The sequence below is a fragment of the Camelus dromedarius genome, chromosome X (genome assembly GCF_036321535.1).
Source record: "Camelus dromedarius isolate mCamDro1 chromosome X, mCamDro1.pat, whole genome shotgun sequence".
Lineage (NCBI taxonomy): Eukaryota > Metazoa > Chordata > Mammalia > Artiodactyla > Camelidae > Camelus > Camelus dromedarius.
The window spans coordinates 75,219,878-75,235,126 of record NC_087472.1 but is presented as its reverse complement, the minus strand read 5'-3'; the positions used below and the strand labels follow the sequence as shown (position 1 = coordinate 75,235,126).

The following is a 15,249-nucleotide window of genomic DNA, read 5'->3' as shown; positions in this document are numbered from 1 at the left end:
AGCTCTTATTTGCAGAACATGCATCATTGTTAGAACCATCACCCTGCAGCTAGCTTGGACACCATTAAAAGGGCTCATCAGCTGCAAACGGATAGAAGTATCTGATATTCGTGAAGACAGAATTTCAGGGCTTCTACCTGGAGCTACGCTCTCCAGAAGCCCCTGCTTGGCCTCCCTGCACCCAATCCTACCCCAGCCAGTTACAGCTTGGGTCGTATGTGGTGTTTCTTGGCAACTGGAACACAGACTCTCCAGCAGCTCCACAGGCCCCTTGTCCTCAGTGAGCAGAAGACTACAGAAGCTGGCTACTGAAGAGGCTGTCCAAATGATAGAGCTCCTCCTTGGCCCTGCTTAGCACTTTTACTGCAGAGCAGTAACTGAGTGCTGGATGTTACTCATTCATGCTCACCGCCTGCAGGGACTGCAGAGAGATTTGTCAGATCCCATCTCATTAAGAGTCACCCTCTAAGGATCTCCACGGGAGGCTGCCCATAGAGAGAGGTGGCCTGCCTAGGGTCTCTACTGCCTTAGGTCCTGCGTGGACACTTCCAGGGCTAAGGGGATTACTATCTCTTCACCTACCTGTAATCCGCGTATCGACTGTAAACTTCTGCCTCCTGCTGTTTTTTGTTCTTTTGTTTGTTTTTTGGTAGGAAGAATTTTAAGTACTGCTTCAATTCCTTTAGTAGAGGACAAGTCAGGATTTCATTTTCTTCTTGAGTCAGTTTTGGTAATAGAGTTTTCTAGGAATTGATAGGTCCATTTTGTCTGCCTTCTCAAATTTTTTGGCATAAAGTTCCCGTATTTTTTTATTCTCTGCTGTATACAGTCTGCAGTTATGTCTCCTTTTTCATTGCTGATATTGGTTATTTGTGCCTTCTCACTTTTTTTCTTGATCAATCTCAGCAGAGGTTTGTCTATTTTATTAGTTTTTTCAAAGAACCAACTTCTGGCTCTGTTGCTCCTCTCTATTGTGTCTTTGTTTTCTATTTCTTTAATTTCTGCTCTTATCTTTTTTGATCTCCTTCCTTCCACATTTTTTGGATTTATTCTGTTGTTCTTTTTCTAATTTCTTAAATTGGACACAGAGCTCATTAATTTTCGGTCTTTCTTGTTTTCTAATTTGTGCATTTAAGGACATAACTTTCCCTCTAACTACTGCTTTTCTTCAAGTTCACACATATCATATTTCATTATTGTTCTGTTCAAGTACTTAAGCATTTCCATCATGGTTACTTCTTTGACCTGCGAGTTATATAGAAGTGTGTTTCTAAATGTTTGGAGACTTTAAAATTTATCTCTCTGTTATTGAAATCTATCTTAATTGCATTATGGTCAGAGGATGTGATCTGTGTGATAAAAACTCTGAAATTTATTGAGACTTGTTTTATGGCTTAGTACGTGATCAATATTTTTGAATGTTTCCTATGTGCTTTATAAGAATGTATGTTCTCTGATTGTTGAATATAGAGTTCCACATATGTCTATTATCAAGTTTGTTAATTGTATTGTTCACATTTTCTATATCTATACTGATTTTGGGGGAGTTATAATATGCCAACAATTGTAAGGTGTGTTACTATTCAATTATGATGGTGGATTTGTCTATTTCTCCTTGTAGTTTTTTTCTTTACATATTTCAAGGGTATTTTATTAGGAATATTCAAATTAAGAATTGTTATATATTCCTGGTGAACATGTAATGACCCTTTGTAGTCCCCATAATGCATTTTTCCTTGACATCTATTTTATCTTGCATTAATATAGCAACACAAACTTTTCTTCTTGTTAGGATTTGTGTGGTGTATAATTTTCCATCCTTTTATTTTTCAACATTTTCATGCCTTTGTGCTTTAATTATATCTCTTGGGAATGGCATATAGCTGGACCTTTAAAAAAATCTAATCTAATGATCTTTGTCTTTCAATGGGCAAGGTTAGTCTGTTTACACTTATTGTGATATACTTGGACTTGTTTCTACCATCATACGTTTTTGTTTTTATTTCCTACTACCACCTTTTTGATGCTTCTTTTCTCTCTGTTTTTGCCTGCATTTTTAGTTTTGAAGTTTGTTTGTTTGCTTTCTTACTCAATTTTTTTCCTCCCTATTGTTTGGAATTTATCTATTCTTTTCCCATTCTTTCTGTTGCTATCCTTGAGTTTTAAACAGTATTTTAACCTTCCTCTTGAAGAATGCAAGAACCTTAGAAACCTTCAACTTTAGTCATTCCCCTCTTGACCACGTTTTTTTTTTTTTTTGGCATTTTAGTTTGTTCCTTTTTTCCCCTCTAACCTCACAAATTATATACCATCATTAGTATTATTTTATATAGATGGTGTGTGTTTGGATTTACATTCATACATTTTTGCATCTCAGACTATCATTTTGGGGTCATTTTCCTTCATTATGAATACAACGTTTGGATACTCTTTTAGAACATATCTTTTGGTGTTAAATTCCCCCAGTCTTTGTTATATGTAATGTCTTTAATTTTTCTTCAATCTTTACAGATAGATTGTCATAGGTGATATTAGAAGTCCACTGTCAATCTTACTGCTGTTTCTGTAGGTGTTTTTGTTTTATATTCTGGCTAATTTTAAGGTCTTTTTTTTCCTCTCTTTTTTTTGTTGAGAGGGAGGGGAATGTTCAGGAGGTTCTGCAGTTTCATTCTATCAATGTTTAGGTATGTATTTCTTTTTTATTCTATTTTGGAAATGTGCTTCATGCCTCCAGATTCATGTTTTTCATAATTTCTGGGAAATTCTCAGCCATTATCTCTTCAAATATTGCCTTTCTTCCATTCTTTCTATATTTTCTCTCTTGGAATTCAATTAGTCATATTTTGGACCTCCTCATTCTATCTTCCATATCTTATAATATCTTACTGATATTTTCTGTCTTCTCTTCCTGCACTTCATTCTAGGTAGTTTCTTCAGATATATCTTTCAGCTTATTGATTCTCTCTTCAGCTGTATCTGATCTGTTTTATCTGTCCAATGAGTTTTTATTTCAAGAACTGCATTTTTCATTTGTACAAGCTTCATATATTCACTTTCTAATCTGCCTCATCATCCCTAGTAGTCTCTTGTTGCTTGCTCGTCTTTGTGGTTGCATCTATTATTTCTTTAAACATTTTGTACAGTTTCGTTCAACCAGTAATCACTGTTTGCCTGAGTATGGCCTTGTAAACATTGTTCATATCCAAACCACATAGTACAGTCCAATTACATATCCTTTGTTGTATGCCTTTTTGTTTTCCTAGTAGTTGTCTGTTTTTTGTTTTCTTTTGCCTAGTATTCTAATACCATTACTAGTTCTTCTCTGAAATTCTTTTTAAAATCTTTATCAGATTTTATGTTCCTCCTCTGCTCAAAATTTCCCCATGGCTCCCAGCTTCTTCAGAGTAAAAGCCAAAGCCTGCACCATGACCCGAAAGTCTGTACACAATCAGGTCCCAGCCACCTCTCTGACCTTGCCTCCTATCTCTCTCCCCATCACTCACTCTTCTTCAGCTCTATTAACCTCCTTGCTGTTCCATAAACATGTCAGGTATCCCCCCGCTTTTCAGAGCCTTTGTACTTGCTATTCTCACTGTCTGGAACACTATTCTTCCCAGATACTCTGATGACTTGCCCACCCACTTCCAGTATGTTCAGATGTCACCTCCCTGGAGAAGCATTCCCTGGCCAACATATCTAAAATAGCCCCATTCACCAGCACTTTCTATCCCCTTATCCTAATTTATCGCCTGTGTTTTTCTGCAAAGCACTGATCACCTGATATATTACATTTATTTATTGTGATTAGTGTTTGTCTCTCCCCAGTAGACTGTAAGCTCCACAAAGCAGGGACTCTTGTTTTGTTCACTACTGTATTCCCAGTGCCAAGAACAGTACGTAGTGCTATTATTTAGTAGACACTCAATAAATATTTGTGGAATAAACTGAATGAATGAATGAATTAATATGGAAGATAGAGGGAGAGATGCATTGAGAACTAGGCTAGGCATGAAACCTTTTCATGCCATGCAATGGAGCTTGGGTGTCATTGTTCAGAAGGGTGGGGGGCTGTAAAGAAGCAGTGAATATAGCTTCTGGGTTCTTTTGAGAAGCAAATTCACAGTTGGTGGGGTGGTGACAAAGCCCCATGTTTGTGACTGGTTCTATACCCTGGGCTTCTGAAGGTGGACCTGTCTCTTTCTCAAGCAGCCCTCAACAGGCCTGTGTTGTCCGGCCTGCCTGTGACGTGGTGAAAACCAAAGCTCCAGCTCTCATTAGGCCTTCTGATCCTATCTGGGATCCCCCTTTCTCCTGCCTTGTGAGAAATTATGTCCTGGTCCCCAGACCAAGCAGATTACCCCCATTAGACTTTCTCTGTAGTATCTGGATGGGGTTGAGGGAATGGTACAGAAGCTGGTACAAAGCCTGGCACATAGTAAGTGCTGTCATAATGGTGGACACCACAGTGGGGTAAGTTTCAGCTCAGAAAAAAAGTTTTTCCATTGTCAAGGCTGGAGCAGTATATGCTAATCCTGACTTTTCCCCTAATCTCCCCTTGGGGGCCAGTGTGACTCCAGTGTTTCTGTCTGCCCATGACTATTTGTATACTAGTTTGTTGTCTAAGGTGTGGCCTACTCCCCTGGTTTTATGTTACCTGCCAATTTCCTCAGAATGCCATCAATACACACAGATCCCTGTGGCACGCCCCTAGAGACCTCCTCTCCAGGCCAACATCAGTCCATTAATCATTATCACCCTAGGTTTAACCAACCAACTAGTTATAAGTTCAGTTGAGCAAAGTTGACTTGACCACCTACTATGTGTCAGGCCTCCTGTTCTGCACTAAGGACGCAGAGATGAACAAGATGTGTTTTCAGACCCAGAACCAGAATTTCAGAGCAGTGTGGGCAATGCAGTAACAGTGATGGGTACTAGGGACTGTGAGAGCCCCTGAAGAACACACAGTCCAGCTCAGGGGACAGGGAGGTTTCTTAGAAGAGATGGTATGTGAACTGAATCTGAAAAGATGAGTAGGAATCTTCTAGATGGCTAACAAGGGGAGAGGAGAGCAGTCCAGGCAAATGGGACAGCATGGGCAAAGTCCCAAAAATGGGAAGCAGTATGGTGTGCACCAACCTGACTGTGTTCACCGTTCACCTGTCTTTCTACAAGATCATTCTAGGAGACTCTGGCACATACCGAAACGCTGACATGAGGAGTTTGTGACCTCCCTGGACAGGCTAATCTGTTAACTCTTCGGAAGGATAATGAAAAGTTGGTTGGGCATTGGACAGCACTGTCCATGAGCTTGTCCATACCTGCTTCCAGTGTCTCTGGCTTCCTTATCTAGACGACGGGGCTTATGTTACCTGCTTCCTTTATACCTCCCCTGGGGTTGGGGTCATTCCCACTGTCCTGGAGGTTATGGAGTTTCCCTCAGTGCCACGTGTGGAGATCTCACTGTGGAGAGGGATTTTTCTGACTCCTGACACCAGCCATGGCATAAAAGACCATCATCTTTTAGGGAATGGACTGGGCCTACCTGTCTTGTCCTCAGACGTGAGGGTTCAGCTCCTCTGGGATTCATTCCTACCTGTAATTAACAAGGACAGTTTGGTTGTGGAGTCTGGTAAGCCCAGTTTCAAAGTATGGAGCTCCCATGTCTTGGTTGTGTGACCTTAGCCATGTCACCTGTCCTCTCTAAGTGTCAGTTTCTTCATCAGTCAAATGGCCACCTTGGACAGCGGTTGTGGGTATCAGAGCACATGTAAGGTACCTGGCACCTGGCTACCATTTATTGAATACCTACTACTATCAGTATTAAAGGGAGAATAGCATGGTGGTTAAGAACATGGGCTATAGGTCCAGGCCAACCTGGATTTGAATTGCAGCTCAACTGCTTACTAGCGTTGGGACCTTGGTCAAGTTTCCCAACCTTTTTTAGCCTTAGTTTTAACACTTGTGAAATGAATCTACTGTACCAATCGCAGAGTTATTGTGTGTGTTATTCTAGCAGGGTGTATATGCGAGGTGGGGACCTTCACAGACCTGCCTTCTCAAGAGACCCCACCTCCCCGAGGGACTTAACCTCCCCCCTCTAAGGCTAACAAAGAGGACTGAGCTGCCACCTTAGAGTCACAGGGCCACCTTGTTATGGGAGCTTTCTAATGTTAAAGCATTCTTGCCTTTCTGGAATAAACCCAACATTTTCATCTTCTGTGAAATCTTTTTTTACTTTTTTTTTTTTTTTTTTTTTTTTTTACTGGATTTGGTTTGCTAATAAATGGTTCAGGAGTTTTGCACCTTTGGTCCTGTATTTGTCTGGTCGAGGTTATTAGTGGGCTCATCCAATAAATAAATTAGTTGGTCCAGATCGTCTAAGTTTTCAGATTAATGATATCCTCTTATAATTGCTGCTTTGTCTTTTATGTTGTTCATATTATTTATTTGTGCCTTTTCTCTTTGTTTCTTGATTAGTTCCCTACAGAGATTTTTTTTAGTGGTTAGTCTTGAAAACTTACCTTACTTATTTAACCTGAAGTCTAGTGTTAAACATTATCATAATCCCCCACCCAAACAATATAAGGACATTATAAAATATGAATGTCTCCCAATTTGTATGTTATGGTTGTCTAATATTTTGGTTCTTTCTTTTCTAAGGAAGATATTAACATATATACTAAATGGACATTGACATATTATTTCATGCAGACAGCATTTGTTTAAATATTTGTTTACTGTTTTATTTGCTCCCCTTGTATATACCTCAGACCTACTTTTTGGGGATGATTTTCTTTCTTGAAATATATACTTTTGAAGATCCTTTAGTGCCAATCTCTTAACAGGAAACTGTCTGAATCTGTATTTATCTGTAAATGCCCTTATTTTGCTTTATTCTTCTTGAAAGATAGGTTTGCTAGGTACCCAATTCTGAATTACCTTTTTTTCTCTTAACACTTAGACAATATTATGGCAGTGTCTTCTGGTTTCCACTGTTGCCCTTGGGGAGTCTGCTGTCAGTCTAATTGTTTTCTTCAAGTGTTCTTTTTCTCTGGCTGCTTTGAAGGTCCGTCTTTCATTGTTGCTTGACTCTAAGGGCTTTTTGTTGTTGTTGTTGTTGTTGTTGTTGTTGTTGTTCTCTGAATGTTCCTCTGTATAGCTTCCTGATCTTGCTTCATGAGTGCAATTTTTTTTTGTCACTCTAAGGACATTAAATAATAGTGTAAGTGTTCTTTTCCTGGCATAGTTTTTGTTTCCAAATATGTATATTTTGGTGGCAGTGGCAGTGAGAAACTCTCACTGATACCAAATTTGGCCAAAGGCATCCCAGATACCAAAGACATACATATTCTGAAGCCCTAGAGAGAGTTTCTATAGATGGGCCAGGGTGGGGAAGGGGCCCTACTAGGGTGCAGGCATGAGTCAGTGCCACAGTTGTCACTTGACAGCATGGCAGTGCAGTGGACTCTGGAGCCAAGCTGCCTGGGGTCAAATACTAGGTGTACCATGTCATAACTGGGCAAGTCATTTCACCTCTATATTCTTTAGTTTCATCTTCTGTAAAAATGGGGGTGGTAATAGTACTTACTTCATAGGGTTATTGAAGGTATTAAATGAGTAAATATATCTATTTACTATTTACTATTTAGAAATAGTGTCTGGCAGATAGTAAGCACTCTGTATGCATTTGCTGTTGTTACCGTTACTACTTTTGTGCTGAGGGGCTCAAAGGGAGAAGAGCTTTATGGTGCAATGAGGAAAGCACAGAGTATATCTTGCCCTGTGTGTTCCCCCAGTATCTTAGAAACAGAAGCCATTCACAGGAAACACGAAGTCAGGAATTTGGGGGAGTTATCTGGGTATTTTAGGGTGTGTGACATCAAGTGCATTACGTAGTCAGAATGGGATAGGATTCTTCAGTGGGAAAACAGGAAGCAGTGTTGAAAGGTAGGCCCTCCTTGAGAGGTGACCATGTTGGCTGTTTCCTTGTTGGAGCAGAACAATACCAAATGGAGGAGCAGCAACAGCAAGGGTTAGTCTAGGGGAAGGGATTCCCTAAGCACGTAATGATGCTTTTCTCTTTGGAACTAACCTGTCAGGTAGCGAGAGGCTTTAAAGGGTGTGATGGCTCCTCAGGTTGGGGACATGAGTCTGTTGAAGGCAAGTTGGCTGCCAGTTGATTCACACTCTCAGAGGTAGGACTGTCCACCTCAAAAATGCTTTCAGTCTTTGTTCTAAATTCTCCTGGGCCTTCTCTGAGTCTGAGAAAATTCCCAGCCTTGGTAACCATCCCTTGCAATTCCGCAAGAATTTGAGGACTGACTGGCATTTCCACATTTCTGCAAAAAGGCTGTTAGAATTTTGAGAGGAACTGTCCTGAATCATTAGGATTGCTTTGGGTAGTGCTGACATCTTAATGTAAAATCTTCCAATCCATGAACACAGGATGTCTTCCCATTTACTTAGGTCCCCCTTAATTTCTTTCAGCTGTGGTTTATAATTGTCACTACATGTCTCACCTCCTTGGTTAACTTTATTCCTAGGTATTTTAGATACTATTAGATACTGTTTATATACTATTGGTCTCTTAATTTCCTTTTAAAACATAACTGATTTTTATGTGTTGATCTTGTACCTTGCAAGCTAGCATACTGAATTTATTAGTTCTGTGCCTTTCCTGCATCTGAAATCCCTTTCCTGTATAAATTGAGATGATCACGTAGGTTTCTTTTTTCCTTTGTTCTCTTAATATGATGTATAACCTTGATTAATTCTCTGATATTGAACTGTGCTCGCATCCCTGGGATAAAGCCCACTTGATCATGGTGTATAATCCTTTTAATATGCTGTTGGATTTGGTTTGCTAGTACTTTGTTGAGGATTTTTACGTCTGTATTCGTAAGGGATATTGATCTGTAATTTTCTTGTGACGTCTTTATCTGGTTTTGGTAGGGCCAAACTTTTCAGTGTGGGTGCACTGATCAGCATTCCTGGATGTGCTGTGTTAGCTGAAGCATCTAGGAGTAGTTCTAAGATTTGTCCTATTGATTGATTGAAACCTGGACTCAACTGTAGCCTATGTTAATGAAGTTAAGATGCCAGATGTATAATGTAGAGGGAGGAACCCAAATGTTAATGGTATTGGTGGTATAGTGGTGAGCATAGCTGCCTTCCAAATATTATGGCAATAAGAATGTTGGAATCAATTCAACATGTGTAACCCGTTTAACTCACCCTCTATTTATATGGACCCTCCTTTCACAAAGGCTTTGAGAAATACATTATGAGATGTGACAGAGACTAGGTAGGTGGTCATTAAGCCTGTTTCCTCTTCCTCTTTGGGACAAATTCAGACTACATTCTCCAGCATCCCTTGCAGTTGAATATGACCACTGTCTGAGTTCTAGCTAATGGAATATAAGCAGAAGTGATGTACACTACATCTAGGCCTAGCTCATTAAAACCTCCTACGTGGTCTTTTCCTCTTCTAGTTGGCTGGGATGGAGATGGCAGTATGGTGACCATGTTTTGAAGATGGCAGACCGTCTAGACAGAAGGTGCCTAGGACCCTGAATCACCATTTAGAAGAGGGCAGCCCAGCTATTAACACCTGTTTTGGAAGTTTACAGGACCAAGAAGTCAACTTTTATTGTCTTAAATTTCACGGAGATTTTTTTTTTCTGTCTTCCCAAAGCTAACTTTACATTAACTAATACCTGAGTGAGCACCAGCCTCCTTAAAAAACATTGCAGTTTTTTTTTCTGTAATTTGGGGTCATGGTGAGAGATGGGCCCCCTGATTTCAATGGGGATGATAGGTCACCTTCAGAGACAAGTTGGGTCTGATTCCTATAATGGACAGCAGAGCCATGGCAGTAATCAGAATGATTTGACCTGCGGGGATTTGTAGTGGTGGCTAACTAAACATAGTTGCCCTAAGACCAAAATAGATGGACTTGATTTATATAACCAAGATATATAAACTTTGATTTGGTTATATAAGTCAAGTAAGACCATTAAGTTAATTTTAATTAAAATATAGTTTGCAAGAAATAAAAGATCCTACTTAATTTATATAACCAAAGAAAATCTAGTCTAGCAAATGGAGGCTTGATCTAATGCCCAAAATGTAGAGTCCCAGCCTCTCCCCAAGTTCATGGACCGGAGCCCCTTGAATGAAAGGAAGGGTCTACTTGAAGAAGGACCTTGCTACATTTTTCACAGGTGTGTATGGTAAACTCTCCCTCCTTGCTTTTCCCACAGGAACCTGCAGCCAATGTAATTATGTGATTGTGCCTTGGGGACAGGGAAATACCCAGACCTTTTTGGAATAGAGTGGATACTGGTTCTAAGTTAATCCCCGGTGACCTAGACTGTCACCATTGTCCATCGGTCAGAGTGGGATCAGGTCATACATGAAGAGTTGGCCTGAGTCCTTTTCATACTGGGCCCAGGAGATCACAAATCCCATTCTGTGATTTGCCTGGTTCCTGGACACATTATTGGAATACACATGGTGTAGATAGCACAAAGGGTAAGGGGGTGCTACGGATGAATAACAAATTAGTGAGTGGGAAGATCAGATTGAGGACCTCTTCTAGAAATCAATAGGAAAAAATAAAGAGATATAAATGTTTTTTTTTTAACTAAAGAAATGGAAGTTAAAACTAGAAGTAGCTACATTGTGATAATAGGAGTCCCAGATGCAGAGAAAGATTACAATGGAAAAACAGATCTATTTTGTGAATGAATGCCTGAGCATAGGACACCATGCGACCTGTATAAGCTGAGCCACCATGGTGAGCATGCATTAAATGTCCCACCGAGCCATGAGGTTGTCTATGTGCAGCAGCACTCCACCACCAAATTGAGTAAGTAAGCCACCTGAGCAGGTGGCTCATACTCCCACTGGCTGCACCGCCATTCCTTTCTCACTCACACCTGAGGTCCCATGGGGCATTCCCTGTGACCAGGTAACTAAGAGACACAATAGTCAAGCTTGGTTTACAGGTGGCTTTGCATAATATGCTGGCACCAGCTGGAAGTGGTGAGCTGCAGTGTTATACCTCCACTTAGGGTTGATTCTGAAGGACGATGAGAATTTTCACTGCCTGGTCACATTGATGGTCAGAGGTATAGATACACACTGATCCATGAGTAGTTAGTAATGATTTGGTTAGATGATCGATGACTTGGAAAGACCAGGATGGAAATACTGTTCAAGTATGGAGTCTAGGGAAGAGGCATATGGATGTCTCGTTTGGGATGGGCACAGGTGTGAAGATATTCACATCCCACATAAATGAGCACCAGAGAGAATTCACTGTGGAGGAAGATCTCAACCACATGGACAAGATGTCCTGTCTCGTGGATGTCAGCCAACCTCAATTCCTTACCCAGTGGACTCTTGAACAAAATGTCCCTGGTGGTAGGCATGGAGTTTATGCATGGGCTCCCCAGTATAGACTGTCACCAAGGCCAGTCTGGCTATAGCCACAGCTGAGTGCCTCAGCCTGCCAACAGCAGAGGCACACCAAGCCCTGCTTTTGGAATCATTTCCCAGTGGCAGCTGATTACAGAGAAAATGAAAGAAAAGAAACCATTGGACCCCCCAAATTTTACTGCCAGGAAGCAGACTGAGGAAACTGCTCAGCTGCGAATATGTGCTACCTTTCATGAAAAAGGAAGAAAGACACAGCGGCTGGGACCAAGAGCTCGAAAACAGAGCCAAGAGCCTTGGAGAATTACTCCCAGACCTTGAAACCTAATCTAGGAATTTTCGTTTGCCCAGTTGGATTTCACAATGTCTCCCATTTGTCCCATTTTTGAAATGAAATGTCTGTAGCAGTATCCGGTGCGTGTTCCACCATTGTATGTGGGTGTGTTGGGGACAGGTAACTTGTGTAATTTTCACAGATCTGCAGGTGGAATAATGTAGTACTTAAAAGAATACACTGAAGGAGCTTCCTTCACACCTGGACCTGATTTAGATGAGATTCTGGACTTTGAGGCAACGTTGTAATAGAATGAGACCTTTACAGGCCTTGGGAAGGGGTGAATGAATGTATTTTGCATGTGGAAGGGACGTGCATCACTGGGGAGCAGAGGGCAAACTATAGTAGTCAGTCTCCAAGATAGCTTCCAATGATCTCCACCTCCTGGTATTCATATCCTTGTGTAATCCCCTCCCCGTGAGTGTGGCCTGGACCTAGTGACTTACTTCTAATGAGCTATAAAGACTGTGACTCCTGTTTCACATGTGCACAATTTTTGCCCCTTGCCCCATACTACCCCCCCCCCCCCGTCTCATTTCACTTGATCACTCTGATGAAACAAGAAGCCATGTTGTGTGTTGCTCTATGGAATGGTCCACATGCTAAGGAACCTGAGGATGGCCTCCAGCCAAAAGGCGTTAAGAAACTGAGGCCCTCAGTCCAACAGCTCTCAAGGAACTAAATCCTGCCAATAGCCACGTGAGTGAGCTTGGAAGCAGATCCTTCCCCAGTCGAGCCTTGAGATGACTGCAGCCCCGGCTGACACCTTGGTTGCAGCCTGTGAGAGACCTTGAAATAGAAACCCAGCTAAGTTGCACTCAGATTCCTGACCTACAGGAACTGTGAGATAAATGTTGTTTTAAGCCATTAAGTTTTTGTAGTAATTTTTACACAGTAATACATATCCAACACAGGCAGGCGTGGAGGTTATGTACAAGTTCAGCATATGGACTTCTACCTACCAAGGCCAATCTGGCTATAGCACAGCTGAGGTCCCACCTGCCAACAGCAGAGAGCAACACTCAGCCCTGGCTGTGACCTATTTCCTGGGGGCAGGCTAATTGCTTTGGACCCCTTCTCTTATGCAGCACACGCTGTAGGTTCACAGAGACTTGGTGGGAATCCCAGCTCTAAGGCTGATGTTGCCTGAGCTAGACCTGTTCTTCGTGGGGTCTGTTTCCTGTGTTTATGACATGGACTTTGTGAAATATCTCACAATGGAGGCTTGGCACCCAGGAGGGGGTTCACAAGAGGCTGTTGCCTTCCCTTTCCTGGGATGTGAGTGCCCCAGGGGCAGGGAACCTTGTCTTTCTGCCACCCAGTCTCTCTTCTCCCATCATGTCAATTTCAGGACTTCTGGGAAGCATGGTCAGTGTCTACCACTTCACGACCCCAGTAACTATGGACCTCAGACCCCAGACCCCACTCCCGCATGATAGCACCCTTACCAATGAGCTTTGTGCAATGCGAAGGGAACAGAGCGGGACTCCAACTGCTGTTCCTATCTCCCTCCTGAGCCCAGACTGTGCAGGCCCCTGACTGGAAGCAGGGACAGAGGACTCGGGCCTGGGCCTTGCCTTCCCTCCAGGAGCTCCTGGTATGCAGTGTGGGGGTGGGAGAGCCAGACTCATTAATCCTAAAGTGTTTTAGGTACCACCTAAGAAACAGTGGGAGTAACAAGGGGGAAGGGGTGGGGAAAGTCCTAGTAGAAGTGATGTCTTTTCCCATCACCGTGTCATCTGCAGACTCAGCAGCTATTCTGAGGGATATGGCAACCTTTGGGAGGATGTAGCAGCAAGGTGGTGTCTCCACAGTAGAAAATGACTCTGAGGTGAAAAGGTATGTGTTTCCCCAATCCTCTTTCCATTTCCCCTTATCTGGGACTCCTACTCACTCCTCCCTTTTTGGGGGAGTGTCTGGGAAAGGGGGACAGATCTGCAACCAGAGGAGGCTCTCTGGGAGAGGTCACGTTTGATCTGGGTCTTAACAGAATGGGGGCTAGCACCATCCCTGCAGGCCTCATAGGATGCACATCACGTGAGGAATGGGGCAGGAGGGTACCAAGATGGGAAAGGCTGTCTGGAAACTGGGGAGTCCCTTACCCTGGAGGACCTTGGCCTAGGCCTAGTTCTCTAGACTGGGAGCTGCTACAGGTCATAGGCAATCTCTTCCTCGCTTCTCAGGCCACTTCTTGAGGCCGACTGCCTCGGGGTGGGAGTGGTAGTGAAGTGCTGACACTGAGTCCTTCCTGCCCCTGTCCCAGGTCTCATGTCCCAGTCGTCTCCTCTGAGGTGGTCTTTTCCAGCTGTCTTTTCATGCTCAGTCCCATAGAGGTGGGCAAACAAAAGACCAGCCTTTCCCCCTGGGCTGTGTTCCAACTGGCCTCTGCCTCCCTTACACACACAACCCAGCACCTCCTGACTGGAAGACTGGAGGAGGCAGGACTGAGTCAGAAATCAAATCTAAGCTCCCATCAAAGCTGCCAGAAGTGGATGGGCTTTCTCACTCATCACTAGGTTCCCATCAACAGGGAATCTTGGAAGGGGGGAGAAGGGGAGCAAAATGAACCCACTGAGCTTTCAGATGAGAAAGGGCAGAGTGGCAGTGTGCTAGGCTCCCAGGCAAGGCATCAGGGCCTGGCCATTAGCCTTTAAACCCTCTGTGCAGCACCTTGAGAGAAGAGAAATCCCTTGCAGAGCCAGGCATGATGGGAAGCTGGCAAAGCTGGCTTACCAGGTTTCAGTGCTCTTGCTTCCTTCTGTATCCTATCATGGGCAGACTGAACACACAACATTCAGTACTACAGAGCGGTTCTTAGCCTTTCAAGGGACAAGGATCCCTTTATGAATCCGATGCAAACTGGATATTCTTCTTGCCAGTAAAACACACGAATGCACTCATAAAAACGTGAACAAACTCTAGTTAGGGACCCTAGTCACCCTCATTTTTAAGACTTTGGGGCCCAGGGGGTGGGGGTGGGAAATCTGTCCAATACAAGGGCACCATCAGTATCTACATTTAAAAGTGAACCCAGCTTGAAACCATTATGCTAAGCGAAAGAGCAGTCACAAAGAATCACGTATTATGACTCCTTTTATATAAAATGTCCAAAATAGGCAAATACATACATAGATTAGTGATGGCCTGGATATAGGGAACCAGGGGAGAGGGGAATGATGAAATTTTGTTCTCAAACCTTTTGTAGTGATGGTTACACAATTAGGATATCCTAAACGCCACTGAATTGTATACTTTAAGTAGGTGAACTATACAGTATGTAAATTATATTGCAATAACGCTGTTAACAAGTGAACTCAGGGATTGCAAATGACCGTACAGCTGAGCTTTAGTCCCCATTCACAGGGCCAGAAAGGACCCTTTAGAGTAGAGCAATACCAGGGAAGGGGGTCCCTGAATGTGGCATATGGGTCCAACAGGAAAGCATTCCAGGATGAAATTAAGTCAAAAAACGCAGG

At 42.6% G+C, this 15,249-nt stretch overlaps 1 long non-coding RNA gene across 2 annotated transcripts in view; it reads left to right on the top strand.

The window, feature by feature from the left end:
- LOC105106242 (uncharacterized) overlaps positions 1-15,249 on the top strand; it is a 29,908-nt gene that overhangs the window by 13,936 nt on the left and 723 nt on the right. The window contains exons 3-4 of one of the 2 annotated variants that reach the window (XR_004134423.2): positions 9,492-9,557; positions 13,519-13,612. This is a non-coding gene — a long non-coding RNA (uncharacterized LOC105106242). Of the gene's footprint in view, positions 1-9,491; positions 10,224-13,518; positions 13,613-15,249 lie in introns of both variants that reach the window. The other variant, XR_010379491.1, reaches the window with a different exon arrangement.